This window comes from Narcine bancroftii, chromosome 6 (genome assembly GCF_036971445.1).
Source record: "Narcine bancroftii isolate sNarBan1 chromosome 6, sNarBan1.hap1, whole genome shotgun sequence".
Classification (NCBI taxonomy): Eukaryota; Metazoa; Chordata; class Chondrichthyes; order Torpediniformes; family Narcinidae; genus Narcine; species Narcine bancroftii.
The window spans coordinates 216,410,666-216,434,770 of record NC_091474.1 but is presented as its reverse complement, the minus strand read 5'-3'; positions in this window follow the sequence as shown (position 1 = coordinate 216,434,770).

Sequence of the window (24,105 nt, the reverse complement as noted above, 5' to 3'; positions counted from 1 at the left end):
CGTTTTTGTGGGGCCTAATCAGGCAAAGGTGTATGCTGATTCTTTGTCAGAAAGAGAGAGGCAGGTGGCTGTTGATACTTGAAAGATTCCTATAAGTGTGAAAGAGTTAAGATGTAACTGAAAATTTTCTGAGAGTTTAATTGGGAGGAAGGTTTTAACCTACAATTGATCTATATCAATTCTTGATTCAAGATTCTTGAATGAATAAGAATGAATAGCCATAATGCAACAGGGGAATGTATTGTATTTTGAGTGAAATCGTTGGGGAAATGGAGCTGACTACTGTGGAATCATGCGAGCAACCTGTATAGATCAGGGAATTAAAGCCATCATGCGTCTTTGGGGGGAGGGGATTTCTTTTGTCTTTTTTTGGGGTTTTTTTGTCTATATTTGTTTCTTTCTTCTTCTTGTTGAACACCTAAATTAATTACGAATAATACTAGATATGTTGCTAACACTGTGAAAGTGAGAGGTGCAGGAGCAGGTGGATGGATGGACAAAGGATGTTATAGAGGTACCTGATGGCAGGGAAATTAATTTTTGCTAGTATTAATATAAATGAAATGCAGAATCAAATAAAATGGAAAAATACTCATATATATATATATATATATATATATATATATTTATATATATATTAAGTAAATATAATGTTTTTTCAAGAAACTCACTTGATAGAAAAGGAGCATCAAAAGTTTAAAAGAGATTGGTTTGGATTGGCATTGGCATCTTCATTTAATTCAATATTTTAATACATAAAAAATTACCAACTAGAATATTAAATACTACTATAGATACAGTGGGAAGGTATTTAATGGTTACTTGTCAAATATATTCAGAACACTGGACTTTATTGAATGTTTATGCACCAAATGCAGATGATGGAAAATTTATACCAGATATATTTCTGCAATTAACGAGTGCAATAGGGAAAATATTAATAGGAGGAGATTTCAATTTTACCTTAGATCCGAAGTTAGATAGATCAGGTAGTAAAATTATAAAAAGTAAATTAGCTAAGATTGCTATAGATTTAAAGAATGATATGGGTTGTAGATATTTGGAGAAGAACTCATCCAAGTGATAGAGACTATTCTTTTTATTCTTTTAGACATAATACATATTCACATATAGGTATGTTTATCATCTCAAGCTAGAGTTCAAAAGGTGAGAGTTTTATCTGACCATTCACCTTTAATTTTGTCAATTGCATTGGAGGATGAACAAAATATAGGTTATAGATGGAGACTTAATACAATATTATTAAAGGGAAAAGATTTTTGTGATTTTTCTGAAACAACAGCATTTTTTTTTCTAGAAATGAATGAAAATTCAGTCATGAATAATTTTACTCTCTGGGATTACATGAAGACATATTTAAGAGGTCAAATATTAAGTGACACATCTAAGATAAAGAAAGAACATATGAAAGAGGTGGACCAATTGTTAAAGGAAATATTAAATTTAGAGAAGGAATTACATATCCAAAATAATGAAGAGAAAAAAAGATTATTGGAATCAAAAAAATTAAGATTTAATACAATAAAAACTTAAAGAATAGGAAGAGATATAATGAGAATTCAACAGAAATATTATGAACTAGGTGAACTAGGCTACACACAGAAAGTATTAGCATGGCAGTTAAAAGTTGAAAAGAATCAAGAACAATAGTTGCAACAAAGAAAGAAACTGGCCAAGTCACCCATAAGATGCAAGAAATAAATGATAATTTTAGATAGTTTTACAAAAAAAATCAATCAGAATCTCTCGAAAGACGGGAAAAAATAGAGAAATATTTATGACAAGTTAAACAACCTAATGTAACAGCTGCTACACATAGAAAATACCACTAGACTCAATGGAGTTTCCAGTAGAACTGTTTATTTGAATTTTGTGCTCGCCCCTTTAAGACAAACGGGAGTTCTGCCCCATGCAGTGGTGACACCATCACTCAGCCCGGGGTGCGAGCAGTGGCCTAAGTCATGAGGCAGTGAGTAAGCCCTGACGGCACCAACTTCTGCAGCTGCCCTGCCAGCATGGTGGTACAAATGGGGCTGGTTTGCTTACAGCGATGTGAGCTGCCACACAACCCCCCCCCCCCCCACCCCCCAGAACTGGCTTACGCATCCCGCTGCTTGGGCGGTCGGCCTCTCCGTTTGGGTTGTGCCATTTGCATGGGCTGGCTCAAGTCCACGTGAGCTAGCTTTAACTGGTTGACAGTGGAAAATTTTTCCCTGCCCCCAATGTCCAGAGTAAAGGCTTTTCCCGATCGCTGGAGGACCTTCTATAGGCCCTCGTATGGGCGCTGCAGGGGGGATGGGTGCAAGCCTCACCAGACGAGAATTAACTCTGCTGAGTCCAGTTATTTGGGGATGTTTTTCGGGTCCATGCCATAGTGAGTTGGCAGTCAGAGTGTTAACAAGGCGAGCTTGCTGCGGAGATCTAAGAGAAGCGTTGGGATCTCACCTTCCAGCCCAGCGTCTGCTCCGAGAAACTCCCCTGGCAGCGACAGTGGTGCACCATAGACAAGCTCTGCAGATGAGACTTGGAGGTCTTCATTTGGAGCTGTTCATATGCCAAGCAGGATCGGGCCTCGTGCTCTCATGTGGGTCTCAAGGGCGGTCGGAGGCAACATGCTCAACTCTGCTCTGCTGTCCACCAGGAAATACCGACCGTTTGTTTTGTTCACCACGTGGAAGAGGCTATTCATGTGGCTAGCCATCGCAGCCATCAGTGGTGGCTGGCCCAGTCATTTCCCTGGTATGAGCAGGGTTGGTGCAATTTGCAAACGTGCTCATCAGTGCTGGTGATAGAAACACTAGGTTGCCTGGTGCTCCACGACCTTTTCTCTGGGTGCAGGTTGTGGTTGGCTGGATGCAGGGTGGACAACCTAGTTCATAGTGGCCTCATTCTCCCTCTTCGTCTGCCACAGCAAGTCGGCATGGGCTGTGACTATCCTGGGATCTGAGAAGTCCTTGTCCGCTAGCAGGAGCTGGATGTCCTCTGGCATTTGTTCAAGGAAGGCTTGCACAAACATCAGGGAGGGCTTGTGACCCTCTGCCAGTGCGAGCATCTCATCCATCAATGCGGACGAGATTCTGTCCCCCAGGCCACCGAGGTGCATCGGCCTGGCCACACACTGCCGACGAGATGCTGAGAAGGAGGGTTTTGAGGGTGATGTATTTTCCCTCCTCGGAAGGATCGTGGATGAGGTCATTCATTCTGGCTGCCGTTTCTTCATCAAGGACACTCACCATGTGGTAGAACATGGTGAAGTCCGAGGTGATCTGCTGGAGCCGAAACTGTGCCTCCACCTGCCCAAACCATGTGCGAGGCCAGTGGATCCAGAAGGGAGGAAGCTTTACTGAGATGGCGCTGATTGCCAAAGAATCCATGTTTGGAGTCCAGATGTCATCTGGGCTCATTGGGGTGGCCAATATAGGGGATGCTACACACAGAAAACAGCATTAGACTCACTGGGGTTTCCAGTAGAACTGTTTATTTGAATTTTGTGTGCGCCTCTTTCTGGCCAACAGGAGTTCCACCCCACACAGCAGTGACATCATCACGTGGCCCGGGGTGCGAACAGTGGCCTAAGCCACGAGGCAGTGAGTAAGCCTTGACAGTGTCATCTTCTGCAGCTGCCCCACCAGCGCAGCAGTACAAATGGGGCCAGTTCATTTACAGAGATGTGTGCCGCCACACTATGTTAAATATGGAAGAAAAATTAGAATTAACTAATCCCTTTTCAGTGATAGAAGTGTATAAGACTCTGATATCATTACCAAACAATAAAGCCCCAGGAGAATATAGTTTCTCTCCGGAGTTTTATAAAGAATTTAAGGAATTGTTAACTCCTGTATTATTGAAAGTATTAGCTCAAATTAAAGAATCTAATGATTTGCCAGAACCTTTTAAAACAGCATTAATAATAGTTAATCCAAAAATGGGGAAGTTCCTTTACAACCTTCCTCTTACAGACCTATATCATTATTAAATACAGATTATAAAATTGTATCTAAATTATTAGCTAATAGATTAACTATGTAGCATCTGTGTAGCAGGCCAAGCGGGCACATCGTGTGGTATCGCGAACCATTGCCGGTGTGACTCACCAGTGGACACATGTAGTCATGGGAAGGGCCACTGTGCAATCACCTACGAAATGGGTCATGTACAGCAGTAGTGCATGCTGAGTAGCGGCATGCTCTTTCTAGAGGGTGTGGGGCTCCCACCGTGTTTACTTTAAACCTGCCAGCCCTGCAGATTGGCAGCAAACACTTAGTGATGTCACCCACGTGCCCCCCATCCCCCCGGTCCCATGGAGGCCAGGCCAGGAAGGATATAAAAGGAAGTTTTCAAACTCCAATAAACAGTCTTTTGCTGACTAATCTTGTGTAAGTGTGTTTATTTAGTTGCTCTACTGGAGTAGTCGCTACAACTAAATATTTACTAAAATTAATAAATATGAATCAAACAGGTTTCATTCAAAATAGATCTATAGATAATCTAGTTAAACATGAGTTTATTAAGTGTACCATAAAAATAAAAAAACCAGCAGTAGCAGTCACTTTAGATGCAGAAAAAGCATAACACAGATTAGAATGGGATTTTTAATTTAAGATGCTAAGTACATAAATTGGATAAAATATATAACCACCAAAAGCTAAAGTGGTCACTAATAGGCAAATATCAAAGTCTTTTTTTTAATTAGAGAGATCATCTAGGCCTGGATGCCATTTTTATTTGCTTTGGCCATAGAACCTTTGGCAGAAATAATGAGAATAAAGGATTTGAGAGAGACAATAAAGAGCATAAACTTACTTTATTTGAAGATGATGTTATAGTCTATTTAACAAAACTAGAAATATAATTCTGCAAATTAGATGTAAGATTAGCAGAATATGGTTTAGTGTCAGGTTATAAAGTGAATGTTGATAAGAGTGAAGTGATGCCTATGGTTGATATAAAAAGTGTTTTTTAAAATGGCAAAATTTAAATGTCAAAAAAAAGCAATTAAATATTTAGGAATAAAAATAGAGATTTAAATAATTTATTTAAATTGATTACATACCACTATTAAAAAATTGAGGAAGATTTCTTTTAATGTAAAGATTTTCCATTAACTTTAATAGGACAGGTAAATTGTGTCAAGGTTAACATTTTACCAAGAATATAGTATTTATTTCAATCATGACCCATCCCTATACTAGAGATTTTTTTCCAAGAGCAAAATAAAAAAATAAGAAAATTTATTTGAAGTGATAAAATGCCAAGTGTAGCTCTGGAAAGACTGACTTGTAAATTTGAACAAGGAGGATTAAGATTACCAAATTTTTAAAATTATTATAAAACAGCCTAATTATGGTCCTCGTTATACAATTTGAGAAAAAACAGTGTGGGTTCATATTGAAAGGAATAGAATAGGATAAATCAACCCAGAGTATTTTTTGTACAAGTGGAATAATGAGTTATTGAAAAAGAAAAGTACCCATATTAAAGCATTTGCTTAAGGTATGGAATGGAATTCATATGGAAAGAGGAATTTAAAAATATCAAATACAAAATATTTGTTGAAACAAAATCAGCTTATTCCTTTTATTTTGACCTAATCCTTTCTTTGATATTGATATAGTAAAGCTTTACAGAGAATAAAAGATTGTTTTTAGGCTCCTTTTATGTAACTTTTGAACAATTAAAAGAGAAATATGAAATACAACATAATGCAACTTTTCATGCTATCAACTTATATTTAGAAGGGAAATTAGATGTGAGTTTAAGACTGCTGGAACAGAGTCACTTTGACTATTTAATTAAAAATACATTTATTGAGAAATTTATTACAAATATCTATATAAAATTACAAGATACTATGGGGAAAAAAACTATATAAATCAAAACAAAGATGGGAAAAAGAGCTAAATATAAAAATTCAAGAAGTTTAGTCAAGATTGTGCCTAGACAGTGTAACGAATGCAATTAATGTTAGATATCAAAGGGTACAGTATACATATTTTTCACATCAATTGTGTTATATTCCAGATAAATTAAAAGGATTAAACTCAAATTATTCAGATAAATGTTTTAGATGTACTAAGGAAGTTGGGTCCTTTGTACACCAGTTTGGTCCTGTGTTAAAGTGGAAAAATTTTGGAAAGATTTGTGTATATTATTAGAACAAATTATGAAGATAAAAATACAAAAGAATCCAAGAATAATTTTACTTGGTAATATATATGAAGCAGATGTGAAAGTGAAGTTGGATAAATATCAAGAAAAAATTCATAATATAGCTATAGCAGTAGCAAAACCACGTGTAGCAGTGATATGGCAAACAGAAAATTTCTATGATTGATAGATGGAACACTGAAATACAAAATTGTATACCAGTAGAAAAAATTACTTGTAATTTAAAGAATCAGAATGGAAATTTTTATAAGATTTGGAAATGATATATGGAATTTGTTAATAAAAACCCATCTACATCACCCACTCCTCTCAATCAATAATCAGGAGATACAATAGTTATATTAAGAGAATATGATTAATGATTAATATATAGACTAGGTGTTTTCTTTTTTTTTCCTTTTCCTTCTTGAAGGACGGGGAGGGAGGTTTGGGGGAAAAATATATCTTTTTTTTGTATCATCATATATTGAATAATATTTTATTATTATTTATCTGAATAATTGTTGAGTATTGATACAAGTGATCATTTTATTTTTCAAAAATAAAATTAGGAGATTTTGAGTGAATAAACAGTTACACATTTCCACAGGGAAGAGGAAAGAGTTGGGGGTGGGAGGGAAGGAGAGAGAGAAATTTGGCCAGGTGATACTTCATGATGAAAATCAACCTCTTGTCTTCGATAGTATAATTAGTCTTATTTGAAACACTGAAGAATTCACATTGCAGGATCTCTGGAGAATGTAAGCACCTTTTACAAGTAGGTGTTCATTGAACTGACGTCATAAAATGCTTGACCATTGCCTTGTTGGAGTCATGCTGTCTATCAGTACCCTTTCTGCAAGTGCTCATAGAAAGGTCACTACTGGATTTTGTTTATCTAACAACAGATGGGAGCAGAAGAAATAATTCCTGTGGTTTTGCTCAGGAAGGTGGGGGTTTTGCAAGACATGAGTCACATGCTCTCTTTGGAGTTTCAGTTGGAAGAGAGAGAGAGTTGAGTTAACAGCTCAGTCAGTCAGTCAGTGTGTAGGACACTGACAAGTAACTGAAAAGTGCAATCCAGGGAAAACTGTTTGAAACTGATAAAAGCAAGTTCCAGAGCAGTAGATGGCTGGAAGTGCAATCTGTCTGATAGCACTTTTGAAATAGAGGAAGGAATGGAACTTTGTGGTAGCTTGAAGAAAGAGGTTACACCTGGAAGACCTTGATAGGCAAGTTTCATCAGCGAGACCCTGAGGTGACTAGTGGTGGTACCTCAGTTATGGAAATCCTGGAGCAAATCCTACAAGAGCCTTCCTGAGTGGTAAACATTTACCTTTCAAGAACCAAGCCTAGTGAACTTTATACATGTTAAATTCTGTGTACAGTATGGTGATTGCCTGCACCCAAAGAGCTTGGAAGAAGGAGAAGTGAGATTGAACTGTGCACCAAAGAACTTTTCTTGAATTTACACACACATTACATACACATACGCTCAGAATTAGAAGGGGGTAATTTGGATTAGCTAAATATAGTGTTAATTTAAAGTTTGATTCTATTTTCTTGTTGGAAGTTGATTAAAAATAACTTTTGTTTTAAAAACCACTTGTCTTGGTGAATGTCTATTGCTGCTGGGTTTTGGGGTCCTTTGAGCTCGTAACAGAAGACACTACAGGGAAGGTGACCACTGCAGTAGACCAGAGAGGAGCTAAGTGACTGAAGGACCCACTAGGCCTGCAGGCTGCTGGAGATTTATTTGGGTGAATCAGGAATCAGGACTGAAATTTGAGAGGTGGTTCTGGAGAGAGAAGCTGACAACCACAACATTGAATGAAGATCACACTTGGTTAGAATCAGTGTGAGAAAGTAGAGCTGTGCAGACACAGCCCTGTGAGATAATCCTGACCATAAAACATGTAGATGAGGATGTTCTGGTGACTCGGAACGAGTGAAAGGGACCGTCTGATGAATCGCATAATCATAAACTGGTCTTTTTCTGCAAAAGAACTGATGGTTGAGGCAAATATGGAACAGTACCAAAGGTTGAAGGCTTTAAAATAAAGCTTTGAATAAGGCTTTGAAATAAAGGACTGGGCTTGTAATTGGCAATAAAGAACTGACCAATGCCTGGAAGTTATGGAAATGTTACCTGATGTCAATAGCAGTGACTCTGGTGAGCAATTACTGAAGAAGAAGACTATCTTGAATCAGGTACTCGAGTTCTCTCATCAAGTCTAACCCTACCCAGGTTTATCTAGAATCAGCAATAGCCAAAGTAAAGCAGAAATAAACTGCCGCAGAAACTCAGTAGGTCAGGCAGCATCTCTGGAGACTGATGGACAGTCGGGGTTTTGAATCGTGATCCTGCATCAGGACGTTGGGTAATAGTTAGGACAAATAATAAGTTTTGGAAGTTGTGAAAGTAAACTTAGAGTTGTATAAGTAAAAGAATTGAGAAACTAAAGAGTTCAATAGTGTTTGAACTCTATAGTGAATCTTTGCTTTGTTTGAACTACTTGTAATTAATAGAGTATTTGGCAAATAATCGTCTGATGTTTTTATCAAGTGGTGCATTTAATTGGCAATATTTTCTTTGGATGTGAAGTCCCTTGAGATTTTCTGAGCTAATGAAAGGCATTTTGTAACTTCAAGCAGTATTTGTTTTCTTTCCATTGGCTTATCCCAGGTCTGAAACTCCAGGTTTCTGCTCCCCTGCTACCTTGTTTTGGAAAGAATTGCTTGGAGCTGATCAGAGAAGTACAGTGAGCTGCAATATTGTAACAGTGGATATATCAGTGTAGGGAGATATTCAATGATTTTAAATGGCTCCTTGGAAGTCCCCCTTAATGGCAACATAGATAGTGCTGGTCCAACATCCCTCCTGCAACCTAGATCCCTGACCTCTGTCACTGTTTGTATGAAGTTTGCATGTTCTCCCTGCCTGGATTTCCCATATGCCCCCATTCTCTTCATATCCCAAAAAAGTGTTTGTAGCTGAACTGACCACTAATTTACCCCAATGTAGCTCGGTGGTGGGAGAATTGGCAGAGAATTGATGGACAAATGAAAGAAAAGGCATGAGGGAAAATAATGAGGGGGGACGCGACTAATGGAAGTGCTTTGAAAGCTTGCATCAACTTGATTGGTCAAATAGCATCTTCTTATAATGTAAGAAAATGGGAAAAATAAAAATAAACTTTCCAATCCGGGAAATGGTTACTTTCTGCTACTTTCTCACTAAGGTTTAATCTTTCCATGTGCTTTGAATGCAGTGCTCATTGATAACAGTTCAATCAGGCAGGGTCCATCTGGAGTCTGACTGTGGTCAAGGTGGGGACCAGTAAATGTAGAATTCCATTATAGTTTCATGCTCCCTGGTAGACCAAAGACCCTTTTAGTGAAAATTAGCAATCTGTAAAGACAGGTTTCCTTTGCCTTTAAGACATTCCACTTACCTGCATAAAAGGTCCAAATATGGAATGGCTGGTCCATCTAGCTCCAGGTTCCCTCCACCTATGGTGGTAATGTCAGAGGTGGAATGAATTTGGTCCACCTCCTGTATAATAGGATTGCCCTGTTGCCCTGCTATGCTGTCACAGAGCCACCAGTGGAGCTATGAGGCTCTGCTCATTCCCTCAATTTGCCCACTCCCTCATGTCACTCTCATGCCTCCCACTCCATCGCACCACCCCGCTCCTTCATGCTGCTTGCCCCTTGCCACCCCACTCCCTCACACCACCCCCTTCCCCAGTCCCTCACGCTGCCCATTCCCTCACACTGCCCGCTTCCTCACACTGCCCCGTTCCTGATGGGGCTATCAGGCAGTAGGGCAGCAGGATCAGTGTGGGGCTGATAGGTGGGAGATGGGGCAAGGGGAAAGGGGAATGGAAGAGAGAGGGAAAGGGTGGGGAGGGAGGGGAATGGAGATGGAGCAGAATGGAGGAGGAAGGGACTGGGGTGGCAGGGCTGTCAGGCAGCGGGGCGGCGGAGCTGTCAGGCAGCGGGGTGGCAGGGCTGTCAGGCAGTGGGGTGGCAGGGCTGTCACAGGCTGGCTGCTGCTGTGCTACACATCTTGCCCCCTTTTGGCCTGGAAAGTCAGCGCACTGCTCTAGGCTATGTAAAAGAACTGCTTGATTCACATTTTTAGTCCTCAGCATAAACAGTAAATCTACCTTTTTTTTAAACATGAGCAGGCAATCACACGGTTTCTGTGCATAAAGGATTAGGATAGTTACAGACTGCTTCCTCCTTTCTCATCCATCTTTTCTCATGTGCCGAATTAGACTGAGTTATGATAAAGCTAAGCCAATAAGATAGGCCTCCCCATTTCCACCTGCTCTGGGATGTTCAGTCCACCCCCCCCTTTAAAATTCACTATATTAATTCAGCAGTGTGAAAGGAGAAATAAAGAAGCCTGAACACCAATATGAAGGTGAGGAAAAAACATTAACAAGCTAAGCATGAATGAAATCTATCAAATGGATGTAAAGCCCTTGAAATTTAACTTGTGAAGGATGTCAGAATGGAAATATAAGGGAATGATCGTGCCTTATATTTGAGTAAGACATTTTTTTTATTTTTTTCACATTTTTTTATTCCTCATTTTTCTTTTACTTCTTGGGCTCTGAGGCAGGTGTCACCCTGATTCTCCAGATTAGCTATCAATCCTTGTTGACAGGTATAGGCATGGCAGTCTTCCAAACCAACTATATGAACTGCCCTAAACTCCCATGTTGGTGTTTAGAGAATCACTCCTGCTAAAGGTTGCATGCTAATTGAACTAGTAATTAAATCCATCACCATTCAATGAAATTGGCTTCAGAGTGATACATGCAAGTGAATTATTATTCAAATTGTGTTGCTAAAGACAAATATTACTGGAACAGCAATAGTGAAATTAGAATTTAGGCAAGTTAAGTGCTTTGTAATGGTAACCGGTAAAATAATTTTTCAATGTATTTTATATTGTGACTGTTTGTTTTAATTTGTGTTTCAAATATGATGATAAATAACCCAAATATCTTTCTCAATCCATAATCTTCACGAATGAGAAATTGAAAGAAAGGTTTCCAATCTCCTCAGAAATTCAGACTTTGTGGAATATAAGAATATCCATTTAACTTGTCTTAGTTATGGGTGAACAGATGAAAAATTTATTTCAACATTAACAGCAATGTCTTTGGAAGTTGGGAGTCTCAGTTTTGCCATCAGTGGTGACCTCAAAGAAGGATCATCATAAATGGTGGGAAATATCCATGGGTAAGTTTCACTTCAGCCAAGGGAATATTGATATCAGCAGACCAGTGAGTAGCCAATCACAATGAAAATATAACAATTGTTTTGAAATAGTCCTTTCAAAGCAAGATGAAGTTTGAAAAATACACAATTTTTTTTTAAATATAGGTGTTCAGTTTTCATCAAGCAACCTCTTTAGTAAAACATGACAGGCAAGATACAATTGTGCTCAAGAGACCACAAAGGAGATCCACCAGGGTACTGGATGGTTTGCATGGCATTAGTTATATTTAAATATAGATATACAGCATGGTAACATTTTGGGCAATCAGTCCATGCAGCCCAATTTACAACCCATTAACCTACACCCCTGGGACATTTTGAATGGTGGGAGGAAACCAGAGCCCCCAGACACGGGGACAACGTACAAACTCCTTACAGACATCGTGGAATTTGAACATCAGTCCAATCCTGATTACTGGCGCTGTAAGGGCATTGTACTAACTACTACACCTAACCATGGAGGAGAAATTGGAAAAAGTGGACTTGTTGGGTGAAGGAGACTGATGGGTGACCAGTTAGAGGTATTTAAAATTATGAGAGACATAGATTGAGGAGATTGTCAGAATCTTTATCCCATCATTAATAACTAAAATTCAGGGCAAATATTTGAAGTGAATATCTTCTCAAGGGGATCAAAGAGGAAGGGTTATACAGGGGAATTACTATCTAGAAATGTATACCCAGTGCAGATGATGGAATTCAAGTTCAAGTTTATTGTCACATACACAAGATGCAGTGATAGAAATTGTTTTATGATCAGACGAGTAGATATCTTGTATATCGTACAAGTAAGACACAGTTACAATGTTACAGTTGGTATGGAGCAAAGGCATACGTAGGGATTCATTCAGCTGTCTGGTAATGGTGAGAAAAAAACTGTCCTTGAATTTAGTGGTGCATGATCTCATACTTGCGAATCTTCTTCCTAATATTGGGGAGGGTGAGGGGAGGGGGTGAAGAGATAATTGTTGGAGGAGGATGAGTTTTTAATATATTGGTGGCTTTTCCAAAACAATGGAAGTTATAGATGAAGAACAGAATGTTCTCTGTGATATCCTGAGAAATGTTTAAAACCCATCTGCAGTTTTGTGTGGTCTGGAGTGAACAGTTCCTGCATTATGCAGTGGTGCATACTGATAGGATGTTCTGAATGGTGCATCTGAAGAAGTTATTAAGGAATTTTGTGACATGCCAAACTTCCTCTGACTTCTGAGGAAGTAGACATACTCATCCTCTTTCTAGGCTTTTGCAACATCATGGGTGGACCAGGACATGTCATTGGAAATGTTTATCCCGAGGAACTGAAGACTGTTTACTTTGTCCAGTATTGTTGATGCAGAGGGCAGAAGTGAGCGCCGTCCCTTCCTGAGGTCTATAATCAGCTCCTTGGTCATTCTGACATTGAGGGAGAAGTTATTCTGGAACCAAGCCAAAAAAAAAGCCCTCTCTCTCTTTGTATTGTGCCTTGTTATTGTTAGAAATTCTGATTATGGTGGTGGTGTCATTTACAAATTTATGGATCAGATACAAACATTAAATTATAGAGGCATCTATTAAGGTACTGGTATAGACAAAGTGCAGAAGGATGTAGGCAAATGAATTAGTGTAGATTAGTGGTTTTCAAACTGCTTCCCTAAACTCGCATTCCACTTTAAGCAAACCCTATGCCATAAGTGCTCTGTGATTAGTAAGGGATTACTTAAGGTGGTATGTGAGTGGGAAGGAAAGGTTGAGAACCACTGCTAAAGACCGAATTGTTGTTGAAATATTTTGCTTTAGGAAAAATTGGCTTATTTCCTTTGGAGTTATGAAACCATGCACATAATAAGTCAATTAGGTACAATTAAAACAGTAGTTTTCAAACCTTTTTCTTTCCACCCGCATGCAACCTTACGCAATCCCTTACTAATCACAGAGCACATGGCATAGGGATTGCTTAAGATGGAAAGTGAGTTTAGGGGGGCAGCTTGAAAACCACTGATCTAGATAGACTGAAAGCTAGAAGGAACGTGATGGATCGAATAGGCCACTTCAGTGCAGTACAACTCTGACTAAATAAATATTTTTATTTTTTGTTGCTACAGAAAGGAGAGATTGCTGGGCTTCTGGTAATGATCGTTACAACCTCAATGTTAATAATGGAGGTGCCAGAGGATTGGAGAATGGAAATAGTAGTCTCCTTGCATAAAGAAGGTAATAGGGAGAATCTTGAGAATAATAGTCCAATGAGTCTTGTGTCACTGGTGGGCAAAATATTAGAGAAGATTCTTAGAAACAGGATTTATGGACATTTAGAGATGCATAGTCTTCTCAGGGAGAGTCAGCTTGGCTTTGTGAAGGAAAGATTATACCTCTCAAATCAAATTCAATTTTTCAAGAAATAACAAAAAAGAATTAAGGTAGGACAGTAGATGTGGTGTGTATGGATTTTAGTAAGGCAGTTGACATGGTCTTCTATGGTAGACTCATTCAGAAAGTCATAAGGCATGGGATCCATTGAACCTTGGCTATGTTGATACAGAAAGTAGAGAGTAGAAGTAGATGGAACATACTCTGCCTGAAGGTCAGTGACTAGTGGGGTTCTTCAGGGATCTGTTCTGGGACCCTGCACTTCATGATTCTATAAATGACCTGGATGAAGAAGTAATTTAAGGGAAAATTGTATATGTATATGGATGGGAGGGAAATGGAGGGTTATAGGCAAGATGCAGGTAGGTGGGACTACTTGGTTCAATGCAGACTAGAAGGGCCGAGATGGCCTGTTTCCGTGCTGTAATTGTTATAGTTTTATGAGATGGGTCAGTAAGTTTGCAGATGACACAGAAGTTGGATAGTGTAAAAGATTGTTGTAGGTTACAATTGGATGTAGACAGGATATAGAGTTGGGTGGGAATGTGCAGATTGAGTTCAATCCAGATAGGTGTTAAATGATGGGTTTTGGAAGGTTCTACATGAAGGTGGAGTACATGGTTAAAGACAGGATTCTTAACAGTGTGTAACAACAGAGGAACATTGAGATCCAAATCCATAGAGCTCTCAAAGTTACTGTGCAAGTTGATAAGGTAGTTAAGAATTGTTGAGGGCTTAGTCAGAGGACTGAGTTCAAGAGCTGTGAGGTAATGCTGCAGCTCTACAAGTGTTGTTTGACCACACTTGGAATTGTCAAGTCAAGTCAACTTTATTTATTGTTCATACTATGCTCACATGGCAGGATAAGATAGCATTTCTACAGGACCATGGAGCCCATTTACATAGCTATATGCTACGAAAGCAGTTAACATATTAAAATATTAAGGTATTAAGATATATACACTGAAAATCCACGGCACATTATTTGCATCTGTACTGGGAGTTCAGGAGCCTGATGGCTTGGGGGAAAAAGTTATTTCCCATTCTGGATGTAAAGGCTCAAGTGCTTTGGTATCTCCTGCCAGATGGCAGAAGGGAAAACAATTTGCATGCAGGATGTGTGGAGTCTTTCACAATGTTTATTGCTTTCTGCCTGCATTGAGTAAATGTCCTCCATGCCAGGAAGAGATTCCCCAATGGTATTTTTTGCTGACTTCATTATCATTTACAGGGACTTATGTTTTAAGATGGTACAGCTTCAAAACCAGGCGGCGATGCAGTGGCACAGGATGCTTTCAATATATCCTCTATAGAATGTAGTGAGGATGGAGGATGAGAGATGGACTTTCCTCAGCCTTTTCAGGAAGTAGAGGCACTGCTGGGCTTTCTTGGCTATGGAGCTGGTGTTAAGGGACCAGGTAAGATTCCCCATCAGATGCAATCAAAGGAATTTGATGCTCTTGATGACGTCAATGGTTGAGCCATCAATGGTCAGGGCAGCATGATCTCTGAGGCCCTCCTGAAGTCAATAACGATCTCTTTTGTATTTTTTAAATTTTCAGATACAATATTGGGTTCAGTTCTGGTTGCATCATTATAAGAAGGATGTGGAATCTTTGGAGCTTTTGCAGAGAAGATTTACCAACGTATATCTTGAATTAGAGAACATGTCTTATGAGGCAAGGTCAAAAGAACTAGGGATTTTCTCTTTGGAGCAAAGAAGCATGAGGGGTGACTTAATCAAGGTCCATAATATTGAGAGGCATAGATAGGATGGACAGCCAGAACCTTTTCCTCAGAGTGTGAGTAGCAAATGCCAGTGCACATCAGTATAGGGAGGAAAGTTTTGGTGAGACATCAGGGGTAAGTTTTTACACATAGTAATCGGTGCCTGGAATGCATTGCCAAGGGTGATGGTGGAGTTGGTACAAAAGGGAAATTTAAGAGACTCTTAGACAGGTCTATGGGTGTAAGAAAAATAGAAGGTTATGGGTGTAAGATAGGGAAGGTTTAGATTGTTGAATAGGTTTATCGAGCTCAGTTCATCATTGTGGACTGTAGGGCCTGAACTGTGTTGTAATGTTCTATTATATTATTAATTGTGACTTTTGGCCAATTCAGCTAATTGGATTCCATGTCGACAGAATAAAATGCAGAATTCAGATTCACTGGGTTTCTGGAGCTGGGTGATCTCTCCACTTCAAAGAAGCACAATAATCCCAAACAGAGCTTCACAATCAGTCCCTCAACTACTTGCCAGCTATGACTGGATTCTGTCGAGCAGCATCAGTTACATCATTGCTTTCAAGATGTGGACAGAATTCTATTAGTCCCCTGAAATCAGCTTTAAACTTTCCTCCAAGTGCCCAAGGCTGCCGCCTATCTCAGGTGGATGTTTTATTTTGGGCATGTAAGTTGGGGTTGCATTGTACGACAGGGCTTGGTTGTTATAATCTGGGAATGTTCTTCCACATCTTAAAAAAAAATTTGAGTCTCAACATTCAGAAACTTCCCACTTTGTGATTTAGCAACCTTCAACCACTGATTAACCACCTTCCTTTTGCTGACAGTGGGATAGTTCAATTTGGTACACTTTGAACTGATATGGTTTGTCCCTGCAACACACAAAAGTGCTGGTGAAACTCACCAGGTCATGTAGCAACTATGGAAAGTAAAAGGCAGTCAGTTTTTCAGGCCTGAGCCTTTCTACAAGAGTGCCAATAACCTGGCAGATGCTTGAGTAGCAGGGTGTAGCCGGGGGTAGTGGGGAGGGGGAGGAACAGACTCACAGATCAGAGATAATAGGTGGATACAGGTTGGAGGTTAGGAGAGAAAGAAGCTGATATATGATTGAGGGAGAAGGCAGAAGCCAACGAAAGGTGGGTCCCTAATAAGAGGAGGAAGGGAAGGGGGTGGGGAACTGGAGAAGAGAAGATGGATGAGAGAAAGTGAGAGATCAGGGGTAGCTGTTAATAGAAATTGGAGAAGAGAATATTGAGGCCATCTGATTGGACATAGCTGAGATAGAATGCAAGGTGTAGTTCCTTAATTGTGGCTGACCTCAACTTAGCAGCACATGAGGCCATGGACAGAATATCATGAGGCAAAGGGACGTGGAATTGGCGTAGTTGGCCACTGGAGATCCATTGGTTTTAAATATTACTTTGGTTCTATTGTAGAAAATTCTGCCTGTAATGAATTTTACTATTTTCCATTGGGGCATACATTAAACTATAGGTCTGTAAAAATGCCAGGACTTCTTCAATTGATCTTTTTTAGACATGATATTCAAACCTACTGTACAGCATGGTAACAAGCCACTTAAGCCCACGAGTCCATCCCACCCAATTTACATCCCATTAACCTACATCCCCAGTACATTTTGAATGGTGGAAGGACACCAGAGCCCCTGGAGAAAACCCATGCCGATATGAGGAGAATGTATAAACTCCTTACAGACAGTATGGGATTCAAACCCTTGTCTGGTCCTGATCGCTGCCACTGTAAAGGTGTTGCACTAACTGCTATGCGAACCATAGTTCAATTCCTAAACTACAATTAACAACTGTTTTCTGTTATTTATAGTCTCCATCTTAAACCCCCCCCCCCCATCTTTCCCCTTCCCCTCTCAGCCCCTGCAAACTCACCAGCATGCTAATATCTTCATTCCCCTGTCAGACTTTAGACTCCTCAAGCACAGTGGATACCATTTTCCTCTCCCCAGGTTCATGATGCTCTGCCAGGCCTTTCTCGTTTCTTTCCTGCTGCCATTCTCTCTGTTGCCCCCATCTCTGCTGACCTTGTATCTCATGCCTGGATCCAGCACCATTCTTCTCCTTTCCTCTTCCCATCCCATTAACTTCTTCTGATCCCGCTTCTTGTCCCAACTCTAATCCTGCAGGGTCTTTCAAATTTCCTCACTCCCTGACCTCCTTTTCTCTGTTACGGAGGGGTCAGTCCTTGGCCTTAGTTCTGTATGCTGTTTCCTCACCTCAATGGTGCGACTTTCTTTCCATTTTCTTCATGAGATACTCTTCTAGTGCTCTCTCAGTAAATGTAACACATGCCCTTTCAGCTCCTCTTTAGACCATCCATAGCCTCAGACGTTAACTCGTCTTCTATTTGCTTGTCCTCTTATCTTTTAACGTTTAATCCTATCACAGATCTGCCCGTTTTCTCCTTCCCTTACCCTTTCTCATCATCTTAAATCCTATTTATCTCTATTCTTAGCTTTGAGATGCTAACTCTATTACTCTCCACCAATGCTTTCTGACCTATTGAGTATTTCCTGCAATATCTGCTTTTATTTTGGGTTTTACTGTGTTTTTCATTTAATACCTCTGCTGTACTTTTATTGGTCCTATAAGTTTGATATCGTCAGGCAATGTGTAACAATTTGCACTGAATACAAGTAAATTAGGAGCAAAAATGAATTAATCACAGTTGTTGTCACTCTTCAACTAAGTTCTTCTTGAGTTTTGGAATTAATTATGTCTGAAGTTTTTGTCAATTTGACTTTGAGAACTCGCAAAGAACTTTGTCAAGTACTTTTCAAAATTCAGCATGATCTCCTTGCTGATTTTCAATCAGCTCTTTAGGAGATTACTTTGGAACATTCAAGAAAGCTGATTGAATTTTTATCTCTGTAATCACTTCTAAATTATAAAATCACTTCCTGAAAGATTTAGTGCTTTTAATGTCACCAGTTGTGTATTATCTTAACTTATTGAGGTGCAGGCAAATGTCCAGCTAAATCTAACATGCAGGGCTCTTGAGGAAAAAAAACAGAAGCCAATAGCCTCCTCCTGATGAGCAATTGTATATTAATCCTTGACCCCTGCAGCACACATTTCTTCTCTGGAAAAAGCAGAAAATGTTCAAAAGTTAAATTCTTTGACATTTAGGTATCTATGTATGTGTTCTGTCTCTGTGCTACTTGGGAGGCTTCTTAAATAATTTAGAGAAGCAAGATTCCAATAACAAAAGAGACTTTACTTACTGATGCCTTCCACCATTTCAGGAACCTGTTCACACACATTCATACACATGCCCCACAGTGGTGTACTACAGTAACTGCAGTGAGAAGGGTGCATTCTTAAGTGGTAACAAAATAATCCACATCATATAAAACATCCTTCCTTCTCAAAATAAAGAAAAAGATAATGTTCTTTATCACTTTCTCTCTGGTGCAACTTAAGTTATTGAACTTGTATACTAGTTTATTTACACAACTATTTGTAAATAGTTCTTATCGATATCGCACTGGCGGCAGTATGTTCCTTCGCCAACTTGTGGATTTGGCTGCGAGTGTTGGGCTCTCTGTTGCTGGTACACATGTAGGTGATGTAGCTTATTGTGCTTCACCTAACAACTGCTGTGTTGATGTTTCACTATTAGTGGTTGTGGTCTCTTCACTTGATACCTCACTTGATATTGGTGTTGCTGGCTTTGCTGGTATTAAAGCTTTCTGCTTCATCCCAACTTATGTCAGCCGTATGTGAATTCTGTTCCTCCTCAGCTGATTGGCAGAGTCTATCTTGACAACATATAATCTTAGTGTCTCAGCTTCTCTGATGACCTTTGCTGGGGTCTATGTTTTCAATGTCGGCTTTTGAATATGCACATGCTGCCCTCTGACAAGTTCTTGCAATGTTTGTGCATATTTTTTATAATTCTGCTGTCCTTCTTCTTGCATGTCAGCCTTCTTCTGGTTTCCTCCTGGTCTTCTGGAGGGTGTATTTTCCTTGGCAGAGTTGCTTTATATCTCATGCCATTTAGAAGTTCTGGCAGGGACTTCATGTCACCCTTAAAGGTGTTGCTCAAAGAAGAGCTAGGTATGGGTTTTCTTTTGTTTCATGACACTTAACTAGTTGGCATTTCACAGTTTGCACGTCTTTCAATGAACCCATGACCTTTGGGGTAGTATGGGGATGATACAGTGATAACAAACCCATAATATGCAGCCAGCCTTCTGAATTCTTGTGACGTGAACTGTGTTCCATTATCACATATTACTTGCTCAGGTATTCCTTGTTCAGCAAGGAGTGCTCTTATTTCTGAGGTGATAGTTGATGGTCTCAGGTCTTTAACCCTTTTGACAAATGGAAACGTAGAGTAGTAACAGGCTACAATTAAATACCACTCTTGAATCTCGGGGAACAAGTCTGCTTCCACTGTGTACCATGGCCTGGAAGGTACTTCTATAGAAATCATTTCTTCTTTTTGTTGTGTGTTTCTGTTGATGCTTTTGGATATCTTATTCTTCTGGATTTACCATGCAGAATGTACAGAGGAAGTTCTTTCCTTTATGGCACCCATTGATCTTAGCTCTCCCTAAGCGATTAATGTGACATTTCCTGTTTCCAATGCACCAGCTTTTGGATACGCTTTCATGATGTTCTCTGGGAACATCTGGCGGTAGAGCCAGAGTGGAAGGAAGTTGCTTTGTGATCCAATATCTAGCTTCACCTTTAGATTAAATATCGTAGGCTTGTTCTGGATTGTCCTCTGTATTTGGATCCTTGTGTGCAACTCGTTTCCTTCTATCATCTCACCCGACATCTCATGAAGGTGTATGGATTCTGTGTCTAGTATCTGGGTGTTGGAGTCCTCATTGTTATTTCCTTTTATGTGGTGGATCTTCTTCTTGTCTTTTCTCTTCACTGGTTTTTCTTCATACCAGACTTGCATATCTTCACCCAGTGGTTTGCTTTACCACAGGCTCTACATTCAGAACCGTATGCGGGGCATTTGTTTCGTTCATCAAAAGGGTATTATCTGCCACACTTCCTGCAGGTCTTGGGGGTTTGCACTTTTCTGATTGTATTCTTTAGAGCATCAACCCTTCCTTCTGTTTGCTGTGGGTCAGTTTGCATAGATAGGGATTTCATTTGCATCCTCGTGGGTTTGAAGGCTCTGGCTATATCCATAGCTTTTGCCAGCTTCAAACTACCCTTCCCTATAAGAGACTTTTGCACTTCAGGATGGGCACACCCCCATATTTGTTGATCAACTAATCTTTCCTCTATATCCTTAAATCTGCATTTTGCAGCAAAAATCTTTAGTCTAGCGAGGAAGTTATCAACAGTTTCATCAGTCCCTTGAAATTCATAGCATTTAATTCTAATGATTAAACTTGAGTTCAAACTTTGCAAATATCTGCTATGGATCATTTTTCTCCACCTCTGTGAGCTCCCAGCTATTAAATAAGTCAAGGCCTCGCTTCCCTGTCCATAGAAGTATTTAACTGACCTTCTCCTCTGCTGTTTTAAAATAGCTTTTGAAAGCTAAATTGCACTTCTGCTTAAACTTTTTAAATGATTCAATAATGGCTTCAGCCTCCCAGTTCATGACTGGGTGAACTGCTGTTGCTCCAACCATTTTCTTCAGTAATGTTGAATTCTCTTCTTCAGTGAATTACAATCAATTTTCTCGTTTTACTCTTGTTCTCTTATACTGCTGGCACCACGTTATGTCTCTGTGTTAATCGGGAGACTTCTTAAATAACTTAGAGATGCAAGATTCAAACAATAAAATAGACTTTTATGTATAGATGCCTCAGGAAACTGGTCACACACACTCATACTTATTCATATATATATACACCCCACTGTGGTGCACTACATTTACTACAGTGAGAAGGGTGTATTCCTACGTGGTTAAAAAATAGTTCTCATTATACTGACTATATAACAGTATGCATAGGAATGCTTTATCACATTTTGGTGTACTAAACATGTGCTTTGTATATTTTAAAAATCTGTATATGGGCCTTTGAAATATTCATCATTAATCAAAATTTTATTCTAAATAATCATATAGCAATTTGCATCCAGAATCAATGAGGAGATGTGGAATTCCTGTGGAAACTCCATGACAATTTCTTATTGGCATATCAATACCTGGGAAACTGGGAAGGTCACAGAAGAGCTATCTCCCTGACTGCTATGGTGGTAGGCAATACATAGGGGAAAGAATTAGCCACAATAAATTGCTGAATGATCAAAGGGACAGAGATTGCAACTCTGATGTGATTGTACAAGAAGGCTAAAATCAGTAATACTGCAAGAAGGCTGCAAGACAAATCTTATTAGGACATTCTGAGAGTTTCTTAATGAGAGTTCAGCATTAAATGTAGGTTGCACACAAATCTTCAAGTTATACCAGCAATGGAGGAAATATGAAGTGTGTGAGTGATGCATTGCATGAAGATGAACTGTGCATAAAAGTATTAGGTCAGTTTCTGGATAGGGTGTGATTTCACCCTGCAGTGGTCTTTCATCCAATCTAACCCAGGTAAAAGTGCATTTACATATAAAACACAATGCTCAGACAGATTGCATTTTTAGGCTGTGATACCTTTTGAAGAATTGACATCCTTCTTCATGATAGCAAGTTGTAGCTCGTGAACTGGCTGACTTTGAGAGAATAGGTTCACCACAGATTCCGTTATATAAAGCAAAGGATCTATTAAAAATGTGGCATTTTTAGGTGAACTAAAAATATTTCCTTTCCAAGCAAGTTATGGTCCAGCATTTGAGACCCAATGAAGTGGAAAACTCATCAAAAAAACTCACTCGGAGTCTTTTGCTGAAGCCATTCTTCAGCCAATTCCACTTAGTACTTATCAAAAAATGGCTGCAAGCACAGATTGGCCCTACATTGGCTACAACAGTATGGTTGAGGACTTGCCACACCTCCATATTCCCTACTCCTACACTGCTACGTTATCATCCACCCAGCGACATGAAGATTGACTAGAAATGTCCAGGCCACTAAGGGAAGAATAATCCAATTCTCCCAATGATCAGCACAGCGGGTGCTCCACTTCCTCACATCACACAATACCCAGGTTCAATCCTGTCTGTAGACTTTTTTTCTACACAGGTTCCTCCCCTACCCTAAATGTGTTGGATTAATTGGCCACTGTAAATAATGAGTGGTAAACTTCGGATGGAGTTCTTGAGAATATAGGTTTAATATACGATATGAGTAAATGGGTGATTGATTATTGTTGTGAATGTGATGGGTCAAAGGCTCTGTTGTCATGCTGTGTCTTTCAATGATTCTATCATCTCAATCATCCTAGGAACATAGGAACATAGGAAGTAGGAACAGGAGTAGGCCAAAAATGGCCCATCGAGCCTGAACTGCCATTCAATAAGATCAGGGCTGATCTAATTTATGACCTAACTCCACCTACCTGCCTTCTCCCCATATCCCCTAATCAAATATCAATGATATTTCTAAATTTAAATTTGGACATACAGCACAATAACAGGCTCTTCCAACTCAGGAAGGTACAAATTCCTGACAGTGCAGGATTCAAACCTGATTCACTGACGCTGTAACATCGTTGCGCTAACCACAAGGCTAACTGTGTAGGCCCCCCATCACAGGCATCATAACTTGTCCATTAATTCTTCATTTTAGTTTTGCCAAGATCACTTGTCTCCAGGTAATATTACAACCTCCATGCAATCACAGACAACAAAAAAAAAACATTGAACTGTGGAGGTGAAACAAGAGTAACTACCATTGAAATGGTTGTGATAGTTTGAAGCCATATATCTAATCTTGAGTGTATTGATGCAGGAATTCCTCAAGGCAATGCTTTGTATGCAACCATTGCCCCCTGCATTTCACAGCCATTGTCCTGACATCATAAAGATAGAAGTGGAGATGTTCACTGTACAATGTAAATTTAGTCAGAACTCTTTAGGAAATGTTACGAAATGAAACAACATAATTCTATGTGCAGCCAGATCTGGACTTTACTCGGGAATGGGCTAGTAAGTGGTGAGTTACAGTCACACCCTAGATTGCTATCTATGGACCAACTTCCAAGGTACAAACTGAAGAACATGGAGTGAGAGTAACAATAGGCATAGGAGCAGAAATAGACTATTCAGCCCATCTAGTATGTTCTGCCATTTAATCATGTGCTAATCCATTTTCCCACTCAGCTCCATAACTTTGATGGCCTGGTTAATTAATAACCCATCTTGGTATAAAATACAATGACCAGAAACCACCAGAAGCTCTTCTTTCAGCATCCTTTGGGAGTCACTATTGATCAGATATAACAGATCTGATCTCATAAATTACATGGTGACCTTTGAATTCCACCATTTACTTAGAAGTCAACAGTACGATGGAATATAATTCCTTTCTCTGAATGAGAAAAGCTCATTCAAGAAGCCTGATATCATTCCAGACATCATAATCTTCCTGATTCAAACATGTCCATTCTCTAATTTCTCTCCCTACTTCACTGAGGCAATATGTCTT